The sequence below is a fragment of the Hydra vulgaris genome, chromosome 07, assembly GCF_038396675.1.
Source record: "Hydra vulgaris chromosome 07, alternate assembly HydraT2T_AEP".
NCBI lineage: Eukaryota > Metazoa > Cnidaria > Hydrozoa > Anthoathecata > Hydridae > Hydra > Hydra vulgaris.
Window position 1 is genome coordinate 38,561,095 of NC_088926.1, and position 18,175 is coordinate 38,579,269.

The 18,175-nt window shown below is 27.6% G+C and overlaps 1 protein-coding gene across 1 annotated transcript in view; it reads left to right on the forward strand.

The window, feature by feature from the left end:
- The first annotated feature begins 17,958 nt into the window (after positions 1–17,958).
- Positions 17,959–18,175, forward strand: part of LOC100196991 (glutathione hydrolase-like YwrD proenzyme) — a 29,317-nt gene continuing 29,100 nt past the window's right edge. Inside the window, exon 1 of the mRNA XM_065801839.1 lies at positions 17,959–18,169. The gene's annotated coding sequence lies outside the window, so the exon portion shown is untranslated. The remainder of the gene's footprint in view (positions 18,170–18,175) is intronic.

The following is an 18,175-nucleotide window of genomic DNA, read 5'->3' on the forward strand; positions in this document are numbered from 1 at the left end:
AGCTATTTTGAATACCGAGAACCAGTATTATAATTATCCGGTATTTTGGCAACTCTAATTGTTAGATTTGCTATATGGTTAGTAAGATTGGGTCACACAAATTCAGAGTTACATCGAGGTTGTATAAAAGCGAAATTTGAATATAATAACCTCAAAGAAACTGCTCAATTTTATTTTCCAAATTTTGTCATTATTAAACAACAAAAATTTCCCTGCAGAAGTAACTAAAAAATTTTAATCTGTGTTTATGATAATCAAATATTGTTCCTCAAACTGATAGCGTCGTTAACATGTTGCTTTAATTTTTTATCTACTGAGAAGGCAGTATACAGAAAATATAAAACAACTGGAACAATCTTAAACAAGAAACAATAGACGCAGTTAGTATCAACCAGTTCAAAAACAAATTTGATGAACATTTTAAATACTAACTTTTATTATGTTTGTATGTTTGTGTGTTACAGGTGTTACAGGTGTTACAGTTACAAACTCTAAGTAGTTTGGATTCATCACTCTTTAAGTGTACAGCATTATTATATATATATAATATATATATATATATATTATTTTTGTAATCCAAGTAATCTAGTAGCTTATCGCATTTATATAAAATGTTAGGCGGATCATGTTTTGAAAAAAAAGGTCTCTACGATAAGTAGAAGATGCTCAACATTTTTGTTGTTGTAATTCTTATATACTTACAGCGCAGTGAAATAAGATAAGGTGTAAAAATAAATTTAATTGCACCACGCTGAATTTGTTTGAATATAAAAATTTAAAAATATTAAATCTTCCAATACGCAAACTCTGAAAGTATTATTAAAGTTTATTGATAGTAAACTTAAGGTCTAAATAAAATTGTTTGCTAAAAATAATTTTTGATTTTTGCTTTTTTATCTAAGTTGTTTATAAAAAAAAACTTATTTGAAAATTGAGTTAAGCGATTTTGTGTCATAATTTTGTTATAAAATAACATCAGAAAACTAGTTTTCATAATTTTTGATGTTTTTGATTTTGTGATATGTTATAGCGATGTGCTATTCGGATACTGAATTTGTGATATTGCGATGTTGTGATATTGCGATGTGTTAATGAAATGTTAAACCTGTAGTTTTGCGATGTGTTGATTGGAATGTATATAGTGACTGAACTTATGAGTTGGTATTGAAAGTTTGGTCAAACTAGCTGTTTTCGATTTTGCTTTATTGTTCATAAAGTAAAATCTCCTTCTTTTCTTGTTTTAAGTTTGGTCACTTTATTTAAAGCTAATAGTTCTCTATCTTTTATTTATCTATTATCTCCATTATTTATCTAAATATCCTATCCCTAAATCAGTCGATGTATGTACACTCACTGCGCTTATCCCTAAATCAGCGGATGTATGTACACTTACTGCGCCTACCCCTATATCAGTCGATGTATGTAAATAGTAAAAATCAATGTAACTTTCAATATACAACAATAATAGTAACTTTCAATAAAAAATAGCCTAAAAACATTTAAAAACATTTTTCCAAGGAAAGGGCTCGAACTCGGATCATCTTGGAAGAGGAACCAATGAGATACCACAATGCTACACGTACAATGTAAATTTCAAAATCAACCATTTATATCCGCAGCCGTAACTTAAAATGAACCGATCAAATTTTCTACCGTGACTTTCAAACTTTTAATTCTAGAAGCTATTTGTTGCACACTCTATAGTTTATCTTTAACATACTGCCGATAAGGATTTCAGATGGGAACTGCGTATTCCAAATGTGTACGTACTAAGGCTATAAACAAGAGTTTCACCATTCCAAATCATCTAAAATGTACACTCCTAAATCCTTTTCCATGCTTTTGTAGGCTAAAGCTGTGTTATTCATTAAAACTTTGTGCTAGTTATTTCCTATTATCATTACCTTAAATTTTTGCTGGTTAAATTTCATCAACCACTCATTCGACCATTTCATTAATAAGTCTATACCTTGTTGAAGTTCAATAAAATTATTATCGTTTTTTATTGCTAACTATTTGCTGACGACATGAAATCTTTAATTTTCATGTCGTCAGCAAATAGTTTACAGCTTGATTTTATTTTGTTGGAGATATCATTATTATACACTGCAAATAAAAGTGGTCCTAGCACTGATCCTTGTGGTACTCCACTCACGACCTCTTCCCATTCTGACTTATTATTTCCAATCACCACACTTTGAAGTCTGTTCTTTAAAAATCCCTGGCACCAGTCGAGTAGTTTTGATTTTAAACCAAGAGCATTCAATTTCAACAATAATCTTTCGTGATCAACTGAATCAAACGCTTTGGCGAAATCCAGAAACAAAACTATTACATCCAAACCATTATTAATTAAACTTGTGATAAAATCTAGATAAATCTGGAATAAATTTTTTTTATTTTTTTTCTCATTTTGTCTTGATTTAATGAACTTATATAATAAAATGTTTTATTAAATATACTCAAAGTATATATATATATATATATATATATATATATATATATATATATATATATATATATATATATATATATATATATATATATATATATATATATATATACATATATATATATATATATATATATATATATATATATATATATATATATATATATATATATATATATATATATTTATATATATATATAAAGCATATTTGATAATTTTAAAGGGATTAGCAGTTAGCAAATTGAAAATATTGACAAATTGTGTTTTCAAATTAAATATAAGATAATCGAAGAAAATGCGCTTTACAATGTAGCATCATAATAGATTGCAATTAAACAAATCATTTCAAAACAAAACTTAGCTAAGAGAAATTCTAAGTGATTAAGAAAATTACATTATGCGGAAATATCTTGAATTAATTTGATAATATAATTAGTAAAGTGGAAAAAATTATTAAGTTTGAGAGAAAGTAGAAAAGTAAAACTTATTAACGAAAATAAAATGTATTTAATTAGCAATGTTATTCACAAAAAGACATAATAAAAAAAAACATAAATATATTTAAATTAAACAAATAAAAAAAACAAAAGAAATATAATTATTGATCATTGTTATGATGAAAATCTAAGTAAATTAAATTTCTTACAAACAGAGAAAAAAGTATTTAAATATATCTAATTTCAACGTCCATCTATCAAGTAAGCGATTTTTTTTTTATATTAATATGGCATAATAATTATTATAAAAGCTTTTTTTTTTAAAGTACACCTTTTCTTCAGTTGGAATAAAAAGTAGAAAATGGTTTATTCTTTAAATTTGACCCATTTGAGCTAAAGTCTAAAATTTCTACATCTTCTAAATGTATTGAAACGCAAGAACACTGAAAATGTGGAGCTTTTTCTTATAAATTGTTTTACCTTCTCTATCGTCCTAATTTGCTTGATTTTCCCCTCAGCAAAGGTGTAAGCCTTACTTTTTCAATGTTCTTGCGTTTTATTAAATTTAGAAGATGTAAAAACTTTAGAATTTCCAAGAAACACTTTTATATTAAATTAAGCTCGAATGAGTCAAACTTAAAGAAAAAATTAATTTCTCCTTTTTAATTCAGTTAAAGAAAAGGCATATTTAAAAAAAAAAAATTTTTTTTAACACATGTTGTGTAATTGTAATGGTTTACATGCATTTTTCAGTATAAAGGTTTCACCACATTCCTGCTAATTGTTATTTTTATCATTTAGTGACGCGTCGCGCTTAATTAATAAAAGATCGCTTTTAAACTACGTCACGCAATTTTTGACATCTATCTCCCTTAGTCCCAAAATCGTAACACTTAAGAAGCAAGTTTTGTATGAGTTTTCACAAAACCACTAACACCTTAACTCTCTCCTTCCTCTTATAGCGTGACGTAATTTATGGACGACCCCAAAGTGATCGCTGTTATAGTACTTCAAAATTTCACAGATTTAAAAAAAAAAAAAACTTTGTATTTGAAAATCGATTTTTTTGAAATATTGTTAACAAGAGGACTCTTAATAATACTAGTGCTAAATTTGAACATTTTATTCATGACTTTTTTTTATTATAGATTTCAATAGTATGGATAATTTTCGGTTTAGTAATTTCAGTTTAGTAATTTTTCATTATAATTTTGTTATGAATCTTATGCCAAAAGTGACAACAAATATTGCTAGAGAAAAAAAAGTTTTTAAAAATTGAAATACGCATTTTTGCTATTATTCTTAAATAATCAAAATTAAATGACGACCGAACTCAGTCGATTTTACGGTAGGGGAACATGGGGCAAGATGACGAACGTTTCGAAAAACGCCTGTATCTTAGTCAATATCTGTTAAAAATTAAAACTTGATTTAAAAGTGATAAAAAATCATTCCGCGTCACTGATGTATCAAAAAACCACTCTAAAAGTAAAAAATAGCTAAGGAAAAACTCATTAAACGATGTTAACTCAAATCGTCATTTTGCCCCGCATACGGGGCAAGATGACAATTTGAGTTAACAAAGTTTAAAACTTTAAGAAAAAAAAACTCCATGAAGCTATAAACGCCTCAAAAACCATCATCACAAATTCTTTTTTATTAAAAAAGTAATACAAATAAAGGTGTAACTTTTAAAACTAATAAATTATACATTTATATCGGTCAATGCAAAAAAAACCAGTAACAACCTAGTAATCAGTTTGTAGCAAACTCCAACGCAACAAAATAAAACTATTGTCAAACAAATATTGTATTTCGTAATAAAATAATTACTGAACAATACAAGAATAGCAAACAGTACAAGTAAACTTCCGTTTAATATAGATTACGGACAAGCCATCTTGCCCCGGTCATCTTACCCCAGGCTAATACAATCTTTAAAATGAATCAGAATCAGTACATAATCAAATTATCATAGCCTTATACTTTTTGTATGGCTTCCAGTTTCATCAAATTAAATTTCTCGCTTACCTTTAGCTGGTGATGTAGCGATGTAATAAATCAAGTAAAACGAGGATAAAAAGTTTTTTTCTCAATGTCGGAAAAACTTTTTAATACTTAACTTTCGTCACAAAAATAATATTTAAAAAGAAACCTTTGATAAATCTAGTAAAACTAATCTACTTCCCTTTCAGCCAAAGTCAACTGTTATATTTAGTTTTGCTTAAGAGATAACTGTAGGTTGTCATCTTGCCCCATTCGTCATCTTACCCCATGTTCCCCTATATTAAAATTACATTGAAATGCTACTTTAATTATATTGAAATACATTTATAACATAAACAATACGTTGTTTAAATTATAATTTACTGCATCAAACTTTAGCTTTTTTTCATAAATTTTGTGTCATGGTTCTGTTATAGTTCACGAGATTTTTTTTTAAAGTTATGAAAAGCAACTTTGCCACATTGTTCTGCATAGTTGTCAAGCCAATAGTATGGATTGAATGAGAGAAAAAGAACGTAAAACAAGTGTATGTAAAAAAATGCTTTAATCATAAAGTCAAAATTAACAGGTAGAAAAGATTTTTTCTAGAACCAGCATCGAACCATGAACGTCTTTGTTTTGAGATAGACCACTAACCACTGCACCACGTCTGCTTAAGGCTTGAAAGTGACCATGAGGATTGTCTAGGGAAGGAGTTAAAGCAAAATCTATTGTTTGTACAATTTGTAAGTAATTGTTTTGTAACTAAGCAACACTGTTAAAACAAATTTGAGCAAAGTGTTAGTTTCTCAACAGAGATTTTATAAAAGATATGTTAATAGATTATGTTATGGACGCTTATAGATTATGTTATGGACGCTTACAACTTAAAGATGACTCAATTTATGAAACTATTTAGAGAAAACCATGAAAAGATTTTTACTAGAGTTTTAATTTAAAAAGTTTCTGCCAACCAGAAGAATTTATATTGAACTTTGTTTATCAGGTTTTGCCAATCCATTTTTATTAAAACAACATTTAATGAGTGAGCATTTAATGAGCTTTAAGATTCATTAACACTCAAACTGCCACAGTCTGCTAAAAAAACAAAACAAAAAACAATGTATATAAAAATACTGTGAATTCATTAATAATGTTCAATCCCAAAGTAATTGAAAAACTAAAAAAAAAACAATTTAAATACTGTGAAAAATTTCATGAATAAGAAATTTATAGAATTATTTTTTTGATGAAATAAAAGTTAGTGATTTTAAAAACTTTTTGGGGTTACTTAATGTTTTTTAATATTCACTAATTATTCAGTATTGTTAAAATAAATTTTTTTTTTTTTTTGACAGTCTTTAAAAGTTGAGTTTTGGCTGCCTAAATTGATAAAATACCCCACTGTGCGTCACTGTTATAAGCTGGTTCTTTATAATCTCCGTTCTTTTTAAGCGTGACAAAGCATTTCTTGGACATTTTTTTTTTTTTTTTTTTTGTTCTTTGTTACAATATTTATTACAATTTAAATAAATAAAACTTTGTTACAATAATAAAAGTTAACAAGTCAAGATATCGTTAAGAAATAAATATTAAAAAAAAAATATAAAGAACGCGGATTACACAAAGAAGACCATCAGGTCTTGTCACAGAGAAACCGCTAATTGCTTGTTGATAAAAAAACAAACAAAAAAATAAATAAAAAAGAATATACATTAAATATATACATATACTAATAGAGATAAAGGATTTTCAAAAAATTTTAAAATTTAAAAGTAGATTAGTATATTATCAGTTAAAAAAATGAGATTTTTAAGATTTTGTTTAAAATTACATTCATGAGAAAAATCTTTAGAAGTATTTAGAACTATACTATTCCATAAAAATGGTCCGCGAATTGAAATAAAAAATTTTCCAAAATTAGTTTGAGAAAATGGTTGTCGAATTAAATTATCGTTCCTTAAAATATATTTATTTCTATCTCTTTGTAAATACAAGTTACGAAAAGAAACGGGTGATAGGTAGGTCTTGCATTTATACATAAAACAAAGAATATTAAAAACATTTAACTCATATATATTGAGTGCTTTCATATCATATAAAAGAGGCTTGGCGTGAGCAAAACGGTCCTTGAAATTTATAAGGCGGGCTACATGTTTCTGTTGCCGATAGAGAGGTTTAAGTTTACTTTTATAAGTGCTACCCTAAACAATGTTTGCATAATTAAAATGGCAATGAATTAGCGAATAATATAACTGAATTAAGGTATGTTTATCTAGAAAGTTTCTTATATTGTATAAAATGCCTATACTCTTTGAAATTTTATTGCACAAGTTAGCAATGTGGCTTTTCCAATTAAGATTTTCATCGATATATACACCTAAAAATCTTGTCACTAGAACTCTTTTCTTTTTAAAAAGAAAGGGTAAGTTGCTAGGCAGCTGGTGCTTTTTACCATAAGGATGAAAAAGAATCCATTTAGTTTTATCAATATTTAATGATTGTTTGTTTAATCTAAACCATTTGGAAATTTTGGCTAGTTCAATGTTCATGTTGCTAAAAAGTGTAAAAATGTTTTCATGAGGAAGAAATAAGTTAGAATCATCAGTAAACACAATTGTCATTAGGTTAGAAGCTTTTGGTAGATCATTAATATATATTAGAAATAGGAGGGGTCCTAATATGGATCCTTGAAGAACTCCATATGAAATACTTAACAAATTAAATGATACGTTATTATCTGCATAAACAAATTGTTTTCGATTATTTAGGTAACTTTTAAGCCAAATTAATATATTTCCAGTAATTCCGTACCACTCCAACTTTTTAAAAAGAATTTTGTGATCAATAGTATTAAAAGCTTTTGCCAAGTCAATGAAAACGCCTAAAGTAAATTGAGAATTTTCAAATGAGTCAGATATATTTTTTGTAAATTGTAAAATGGCATGTTCAGTGGAATTGTTTTTTTGGAATCCATATTGATTGCTGTATAATAAATTGTTTATAGTAAGATGATTATAAATTTTATTGTACAAAATTCTTTCTAAAACTTTAGAGAATACAGAAAGTAGTGAAATTGGACGATAGTTACTTATATTCTCAACGTCACCACCTTTTAATATTGGTATGACTTTTGCTAATTTTAGAGCTTGTGGAAAAATTCTCTGTTTAATTTATATCGAAAAATTTTTAAAGAGTATATCTTTTAAAACATCAAATGAACTTATAATAATGCTACCGTTAATACCATCAGGGCCTACTGTTTTGTTAGATTTCAACATTTTAAAAGCAATTTCAAACTCTTTAAAAGATAATTCAAAAGAGTTCAAGTAAGAGTTTAGAGGGAAACATAGATCAATCATTAAGCTGTTTGCTATAGGAATGTTTTTTGCAAGATTTGGTCCTACAGACACAAAACATTTATTAAACTTTTCAGTAATTTGTCTTTTATCATATAAAAATTCATTATTATGTTTAACCATGTTTGGCGAAAGGTGAGATGTACATTTTTTGCTGCCAGGAATTTCTCTTATTATAAACCAAGTGCGTTTAAAATTTAATTTATATTTATCTAGTAAATTTAAATAATATTTTTTTTTTGTTTTTTGTTTTGAGGCTTTCAAAAAGTTTAGCGTAATTTTTATATATAATTTTATTTTCATTAGTTTTACATTTTAAGTAATTAATGTATAATTTTTGTTTAATTTTTGAAGACTTACGCAAACCCTTTGTAACCCAAGGCGGTTTAATACTTTTAGCTTTGAGATTTAAATTAACTTCTGGGAAATTTGTGTCGTAAATATCATAGAAAGTTTTAAAAAAGGAGTTATAAACTAAGTTTGTATTATCAGAGGCGTTAATAAAGCTCCAATCAATTAAAGATAATTGTTCTTTAAACGATTCAAGGTTTTTATTTGTAAAAATTCGCATTTTGAAAACTCGTTTTTCATTAGGAAGTAATTTATTATCTATATTTATAGAAAAGAAAACAGGAAAATGATCAGATATGTCATTTTTAATTATGCCTTTTTTTAAGGATACGTTAAAAACATCAGTGGTTAAAATATTATCAATTAAAGAAACACTTGATTGAGTAATTCTTGTCGGTTTGCTAATCAAAGGAATCGCACCATTTTCAATAATGCTATTATAAAACTTTTTAATGTTATTATTGACGTGGTATTGAAAACAATCTAAATTCAGATCACCCAATAAGTATATAAATTTATTTTCGCGGTTACTTTTTTTAATAACGTCATTACATAAAAACGAATTAAAATTTTTAATTTCACCTGAAGGTGGGCGATAACAGCAACTTAGAATTTTATTTTTTAATTTATTAGTTAAAATTTCAATCGTTAAAACCTCTTTATTAGCTTCAGTGATGCTGGGTTGAATATTTTAAGTTATTTTTAACATAAATAAGAACGCCTCCGCCACGCTTATTTGTTTTTCGTGCCAATGAAATTACATTAAAACCCGGCATTTCTAAATTGGTAAAAGAATTTACGTCATCCGAACTGCACCATGTTTCTGTTAAGCAGATTATATTAAAAAGATTACTAGTTTCTTCAATAAAATTACCAAAGATTTCAAAATTTTTTTTTAAACTTCGAATATTAATGTGAATTGTGTTAGTATTATTTTGATCAAGAAATCCTTTAATTTCATGGGTATAAAAGTAGTTGCATTTATTTTGCAAAACATCAGAATCAGTAAAATAATTAAGATCAGGATCAGATTCCTCGTCTAATAAGAAATCATTAGTTCGAAAAAAATCATAAAAACTAGACTCAAAATTTAAGCTTTTATTAGAATCCATTTAATTTTTGTTTTTTCATATTCGAAATGAGATCAAAGAATTTCTTTTATAAATCCCGTTTTGATTAATTTATTATATACAACTTTAGCGTACTTACCCTTCGCCCTTAAATCTTTTACCTTATTCAGGAGTTTTTTTTCGCAATTCCAGCATATGATTACTATAATCTTCATTTATGTAAACCTTTTAAGTCCATAATTTCATCGTCGTATATTTTCTTAATATCGTGGCTTTGTCTTTGTAGTTAAGAAATCTTACTACGATCAATCTATTTTTTTTATTGTTTTCAGGTAATTTTTTTGCCAACTCGATGCGCCCTTTCAATTTCAAAGTTTCCGTGTAGTTAAAGTTTATTATTTAAAAACTCCCTTACTTTATTTTCACTGTCTTCCCAACTTTCTTTTTCAATTTCTTCAATCCCGCAGAATCTTAAGTTGTTGCGTCGACTTCTGTCTTCAAGTTCTGCCAATTTGTTAATCATTTTAGAATTTGCATTTTCATTTATCAATGATGTTTTTGATGTTAGATGATCAGCGACTATTTTATCATAATTATTACTCACAAATTCAACAGCTTTATTAAGTTCGCGTAATTTCTTTTTTAGTTCCTTGTTCTCGTCAATTACTGAGTTTAATTTGTTTTCAAGTTTTTCAATTCTATCATTAAACATCTTCATAATAGTATTTTCATGAATTTCCAAAATATCTTTTAACTGTGCAGATGTAAAATTTTTAGTAGCCATTTTGAATTTTTTTTTTTTTTTTTTGATAACCAGTAAGTAAAAAAAAAACACGTCCGCTCGCGGTGAATGCTAATAGCTTATTTACATTAATTTACTAAGGTAAGGTTTTCAAGCTAACATTAAAGAAAGTACTCCTTCAGTAGCGGGTTTTAGAGGAAGGGGGGGGGGAGATTTGGGGGTAGTAGCCCCTTCCTTGGGACTTGTTTTTCAGAAATATTGTTTTGTAAATTGACTATCATACAGAATTGAACTATTATACTGACGAATGAAATTAACTATTATACGTAGTTATACGTATATGAACTTGAATATTACACTAAAGTACAAAAAATTAAAAAAGAAAGTTACTTATAAATTAAAATATGGGAATTTTTTTTTAAGACCTTTTCAGCCCCCTCCTTGGCGAGTGACAAAATCCGCCCCTGCTTTGAGTGCTTCTCATGCATTAGACCTGATATAATAATGTTCAGCTTGTTGATCTCGGAGATCCGCATCAAAATTATAGTGGTTATAAAAACTATGCATTCCATTTTTTCGGCTTACTATCTTATTTTTTATGTAAAGTTTGTTTCGACAAATGCAACTAGCTTAAGTTTCATATATTTTTTTTGACATTTACAACTAGCGTAAATTATATATGTTACGAAATGTACAACAAGCACCATGGCAACTACTATTACGATATAATACTTACTACTAGTGTACTAAGTGTCGGGTACTAAGTGTCGCGTACTAAGTGTCGCGTACTAAGTGTCACGTACTAAGTGTCGCGTACTAAGTGTCGCATACTAAGCATCGCACTCCCAATAAAAAATAAACTAAGTTGTTATCATAATAAGTTATCGAAAAACCATTAAATATTTTGAAGTTAAAAAAAATGCCCTGTGTCAAAAAGTTTTTCAAAGGACATTGTATATTTATTTTAGTGCTAAAAAATGTCCATAAAATTTTTTTCAGAACAATAGTTTTTTCAGAACAATAGTTTTTCAGAACAATAGTTCAAAAAATAGTGCATAAAATTTTTTTCAGAACATCTTATTTTTTTTCTTATTTTCCGGATTAATTTAGTTCACTGGTATTAAAGAGTTGCAAACCGATAGTTTTCTCTATTGAATATTAAAGAATGTTTATTTATCATATCATTGTATTATACCAATTATATATATTATAACAATTTGTTTTTAATAACAATAAGTTACAAAGGTTTTAGAAAGGTTTTTGATTTGGTTCTTTAAACAGCTCCCACCCGCAAAAATAAAGTAATTTATTTTACTGCAGAGGTAGCCAGAATACCTGTTTACGTATAAAAAGTCAATTTGTAGCATAAAGTTTGTAATAAAAACTGGCTACCTCTGCATCAACATGATTTAATCGGTTAATCTTTGCGAGTTGAATTAAACGAGAAAAAAACTATTATGCAAAAACTTTTTTTTTTTCTTTTCTTTTGGTTTTTCATCATGAAGTTAAAGATATAAATGTATATTGCAGAATATATAAGTATATTGCAGAATATATAGGTAAATTGTAGAATATTTACAAAGCCTCTAACTTAACCACTTTAATTTTTGCTGATGGCAAAAACCTATTTTAATCTTATGAAAACATAAATACACTTTTTAATAATATGACACAAGAATTAAATAAAATCTCATATTGGTTTAAGAAAAACAGATTGTCCCTCAATTTTGAAAAAAAAAAAAGGACACTTTTTAACAAATGTTTAGAAAAAAATGTTTAGGGGAGACCGGGGAGACTTCGGACACGGGGAGAGAACTGACACTTTGAAATGTCCTACCCTGTTAACATTAGGACAATTTTGTCTAAAGTCGATATGTTGGACTCTCTTAGCTTTAAAACAGTTAGATGACAGTTTCCCGCTAAAAAACAGATTTTAGAGTGAAAAAATAATTTTTTGGTTCTTTGATGTAAAATTTTTAATTCTAAGTGAATCATTCAGATCCAAGTTATGAACTCTGCTAGATTTAGTGCAATTTTTTTTATAACAAAAGGGTTACCTGTGGACGTTGGGAATGTAAATACTTGTAAACTATATATGAGATTGTAACGATTCTCTTGGTTTTTTCAATATACCCCTAATAGGGAGACTTCAGACTTTTCGGAAATTGTTTAAAGTCCGGTGCTTTAATAAAATAAAAATATGAATTCCCTTCGGAAAATTATTATAGTTTTGTAAATTTTTATTTGCACAATCGTAAGGGTAGATTGATAATAGCCGCAGATACCCCGGGAAAAGAGCCTTTTGCGACTGCAAAAAACAAAAAATAAGAATGGCGAAGAAGCTTAAAAAAAAGACAACCAAGAAGAAGAATATACAGGAAAAAACCTCAAAAAAAGCAATCATTCGAGAATCGTCATCAGATGAATCAATGGACCTACAAATTTTAACGATTGAGAGTACATATAACTTTGATGATGATGGATTCAATGACAGCAATGCTGATAATTTTGATGTGCCGGAAGGAAGATTTATAATTGTAATGGTAAATGGATGTGGAAAACAATCAAGTCGTAACTATACAGCAAAAATTGTTAAAAAAGCGAAAGGTGGTTATGAAGTGGAGTTTTACAAAAGGAAAATCCCTTCCAATACATTTATAAGAACTAATGAAGAATTTGCATTCATCGCCAATACCGATGTAGTTCGTGCATTGCTAGTTCCTACAGAAAACAAGAGGTCTCGTTTTAAGGAAATGATTTATTTTAAGTGAAAGTTGGATGAATACCAATTGCAATAATTTATAAATAAAAAATAAAGTTTCATTGTTGAAATTGCGTATTTATTTGTTTGATGTCCGATATACGTGTCCGATATACGTGTACGAAACACTCCCATGCGAGGTGACTTCGGACACTTGACTAGCATTTTTAAAATAGTTTTTTAAACATTGAAAATCAAGAAATTTAAAGAAAGATAAAATGTTTACAGATACCTTAATCATTGTAGTTTGACAAAAATGTTACTTCGAAAAAATGCAATAGTTGTTAAATAAGCCCAGTTAGAGTAAAAATTGTTCGAAGTCTCCCCGGTCTCCCATACCAAATACGATGCCCGACCTCTTTATTGATAATACAATACTAAAAAGGGAAAAAGTTACAAAACTTCATGGAGTTCTTGTAGACGAAAACATATTCTGGAATATTTCAATAATGTTTCCATGAAAATTGTTAAAAGTATTGGAATTATATATAAAGTTCGACATATGTTAAATAAATGGCAATTAAAACAACTATATTATTCGTTATCCACTGCCATTTAAGTTATGCAACTATTGTATGGGGAAGCGTGCACAAAACTAAACTTAAATCTCTTTATCAGCATCAGAAACACGCTGCTTGCCTAATTAATTTCGTAAAACGTTTTTCAAACTCAAAACCACTTCTAAGAGGAATGAAAGCCTTAAATGTATACCAACTAAATGTTTATAATATTTTACGTTTCATGTTTAAATGTAAAAACTGTTTATCTCCTGATGTATTTATAAACCTTTATTATGTAAAACCCATAAACAAATACAATCTCCGCTATGGAAAAAATCTACAAGAATTTTTTTTTGCCAAACTAAATTTAAGCAACTATTTATTTCTTATCGAGGTCCTTATTTATGGAATAGAATAGTTTTGTCAAAATTATATTTGTGTTAGTTATGGACTTTAACTTCCTTCAAACGAAAATTAAAAGAAACTATCTTCTCAGCAGAAAATATTTTTTCTTGCTTTTAATTCTTTTGTTTCATATATTTTATCCAGTACATGTACATTTTAAATGCACAGTTATATATATTTCATGTTGATTTAATTTATTTGGTTAATTTGATTTTATTGTTATTATTATTATATTCGATATTGTAAAGGACTTCATGATAAGATCGTATGATCTTCTGGAAGTCCTGCCGATTATACTTGTAATTAAGCTATTCTGTAATTGTAATTTTTTTTATTGAAGGCCAATAAATATATATATAAAAAAATAAATTTAAATATATTGCAGAATGTATAAGTATAATGAAAAATACATAAGTATATAAGTATAATAATACATAAGTATAATGCAGAAGTTTAATTTTTATCATAAGCAATTAAAGAATTAAAACAATTAAACATGTTTTTTTAACTCTGATACTCTCTTTCTTAAAAAAGAAAAGTTAAAAAAGTTTCAAATAGTTTTTTTTTAATTATGAACTACTATGCTAATTCCGTAAAAAATATTTAAAAAGTTAAAAGTGGAAAATGGTTAAGAAATAAAAAATATTAAAAAAATCGTATTTTCGCTAAGTGGTGCATAGTGTAGCGGTACGACAGTGGTGCATAGTGTAGCGGTACGACATGATGCTAGGTCTGATGATGCTTCTCTTAACTCAATAATTACCATCTAACTACAGACTTACATCTACATATACCATCTAACTACAGACTTACATCTACATATACCATCTAACTACAGACTTACATCTACATATACCATCTAACTTCAGACCTACATCTACATATACCATCTAACTACAGACCTACATCTATTCTTTCCTGTTTTTCAAACTTGCGTATAATGTATAACAGACTATATAATTATCTTGAAATATTTATACACATCATTATCTTGAAAAACATAATATCTTATTCAGCAAACAGTTTGGTAATCGAAAAAGGCATTCAACTCATCATGGAAAAAAGAAAGAATTTAAAGATAAACGTAAAATCAAATGAATCATTCGCTCCATAAAGGCAAATCCATGTCAGTCGTAGAGTGATCTTGCAAGAAAATTTAAATGCAGCCAAGCTCTGATAGGAAAAGTACTTAGATCTTAAGAATATACAGAATATCGTAAAAAGAAAACTCCAAAGCAATCCAATAATAGAGAAATTAAAGCTATTCGTCGTTCAAAAGAGCATACAATTTTTTTAACCGAGAAAACTTGTGCATAATTGAAGACGATTAAACATATTGGAATATGGATTTTTCATAATTGTCAGGGCAACAATATTTTTATCAGTCGAAAGGTAGATGTGTTGCCAAAAAATTCAAGTATATTCATACTGAAAATTTGCTCCCAAGTTTCTTATATGGCAAGCAATCTGCTCATGTGGTTTAAAAAGTACATGATACATTTGAACGCTTGTTTATATATAAAAGAATGCTTCAATAAACGCCTTTTGCCATTTATTAAAAAGCATAGAATGACCACAATATTTTGGTCTGATTGGTATAAACAAAATGGCGTTGAATTTATACCTTAGGAAGCAAATCTTTCAAAATGTCTTGAGTAGCGAGTTATTGAAAGTTATTGGTCAATTATAAAAGGAATCTTATTGAAAAGCAAGAAATTAGCTACAAAAAGATTTGAAGAAAAAATGGATAGCCGTCACAGAGCGAGATCCAGCAGATGATGTTAAGTACTCGCAAACTCGCAAAGATATTTGGTTTCTATTTAAGCGTCCGATAAAAAATGTAACAATTGTTTAGATAAATATTTCAATTAGCTTAATTGTGTCAAACACTATATATATATATATATATATATATATATATATATATATATATATATATATATATATCCATTGGATATATATATATATATATATATCCAATTATCTGTGACAATTAACCCCAACTACGGGGTTTGTTATTACAGAGTGTAGGGTCGGTTGTCACAATTCTTTGTTTGTTTGGATTATAACCAGTTAATGCAAATTTGAGTACAACTTAATTTTGTTAATATGATTTGATTTCAACAATTTTTTTTACTTCCATTCACATGTAATTAAAGATTTTTAGTTTTACTAGTTTTTTTGTTTTTATCATTATTAAGCTTTGACAGGAGAGTTAGAATTATAGTTGAAGGCTTTTTCCTTCTTTTTTTTGTTGCTAACCTTTAATCTGCTTTAGACAGAGGCCTAATATTCACAGGTGGGTGGGAAGAGTTTAGACAGAGGCCTAATATTCACAGGTGGGATGATTGAATTTTTAAAAACTAATGGAGTGATTGGGTCATAATTAGAAATTTTATTTGATACAAGTGGATATTTTGTACTTCTGTCTAGCTGATTAGCCGGTATCTAAATAAATTCTTTAAACATTTTATTTGGTGGTTCTAATTGAACTGAATACGTTTGGCGGATTTTTTTATTTGAATCAGCATGTAAAGAAGATAGATTTGGGCAATCAGTTACATAATTAGGACAATAACCAGCATCAGTAAAAGTATCAGGATTTAATGGGTAAATATCTGTTGCAGCAAATATACTCAAATGTTATTGGGACATAAAGCCTGTGATACAGTTTGTGATGCTGTATTTTTGAACAAAGTTATGCAGCACTAACCAAGTAGAGGCAAATTTGACAGCTGTCCGCATTTATTTTGTAAAAATTAACCTCTTCTATGTTAGTAGAAAGACTCCTTTAAATTTACCTAAATGCGTGTGAATATTTTATTGATGAGAATGAGCATGAGAATTTTTTATAGATAAAATTTCTCAAATAAATAATAAAATTTATAAATGTACTTTCAAAACACAATAGAATAATTTCTGTTTAGAAAAAGAAAAACTTTAAGTATGTGAAATTTATCTTTTACATATCAAAAATATATACAAACAAATAACTTATTTTCCACATGTTAAAAAAAAGAAAGAAATAACCGTCAAAATGTCTTTTTTTTAAATAAGATTTCTGTTGCACGATTTAGTCATCCTTAAACCTTTTTAGATTATTTGTAATAAACTTTGTGACAACCAACCCGCGTGACAACCAACCCCGCTCCAGCCCTACTATAGGGGCTTGACGACAAGACTTTTTTAAAGTTTTTTCTTAAAGTCTTTTTTTTACTCTTGTCGTTCTTAAATTTTATTTAAATTTTGTTGATTAAGCTCGTAAAATAAAAACATTGTAAAATGTTTATAAATGACAAAATAAATGATAATAATAATAATAATTATAATAAAAATAATAACATGGATGACGTAGACTTATTTGTTATGGTTAGTTAAAAAAAGATTAAAATGAATTCTGAGAATCATTTATTGAACATTGCAGCCGTGTTCAAAAATAAAAAAAATTCGCATATTATTACACCTAATAAATAAAAGTATACTCTACTATGAATTGATGAAAGATAAATAAATGTGTTTTTACAACAATTTATAATATTGCGGTTAATAATAAGACAAAACAAACACTTGCCCCTATTCACACCTTTTGGTATGCTCATATTACCTAGGTGCTCTTATTACCTAGGTGCTCATATTACCTTCGTGCTCATATTACACGAATCTACTCTAACATTTACCATTACACAACAATACTTTTAGTGACAGCTTTGAAACCATGTTAACAAAATATTTGCATAAAAAAACTTGCGCACAAAAAAAAACGTTTTTTAGATTCCAACTTTTAAACAAACAAATCACGCGCAATGACGTATAACAAAAGCTGGATGTCTGACTCCTACTGTTTTATTTAGAGTGTAATAACACAAAACAGAGATACTCAATTAACTCTTTCTTTATTTGGAAAAAAAGTAAATAATACATAGTTACGTGTATGTTTTTAAAATCTATTTAAAATCCTAGTACAGCAAGGAATGTTATTTTTTTAAATGACCTAAAGTGATACTGAGTTTTTTCTATTATTATTTGAACTCCCCACCATTATATCCCTCGTTTTCATAATATTATTAATTGTATCGTTATTATTTTATAGGAAGAAGAATTATATAGTGAGT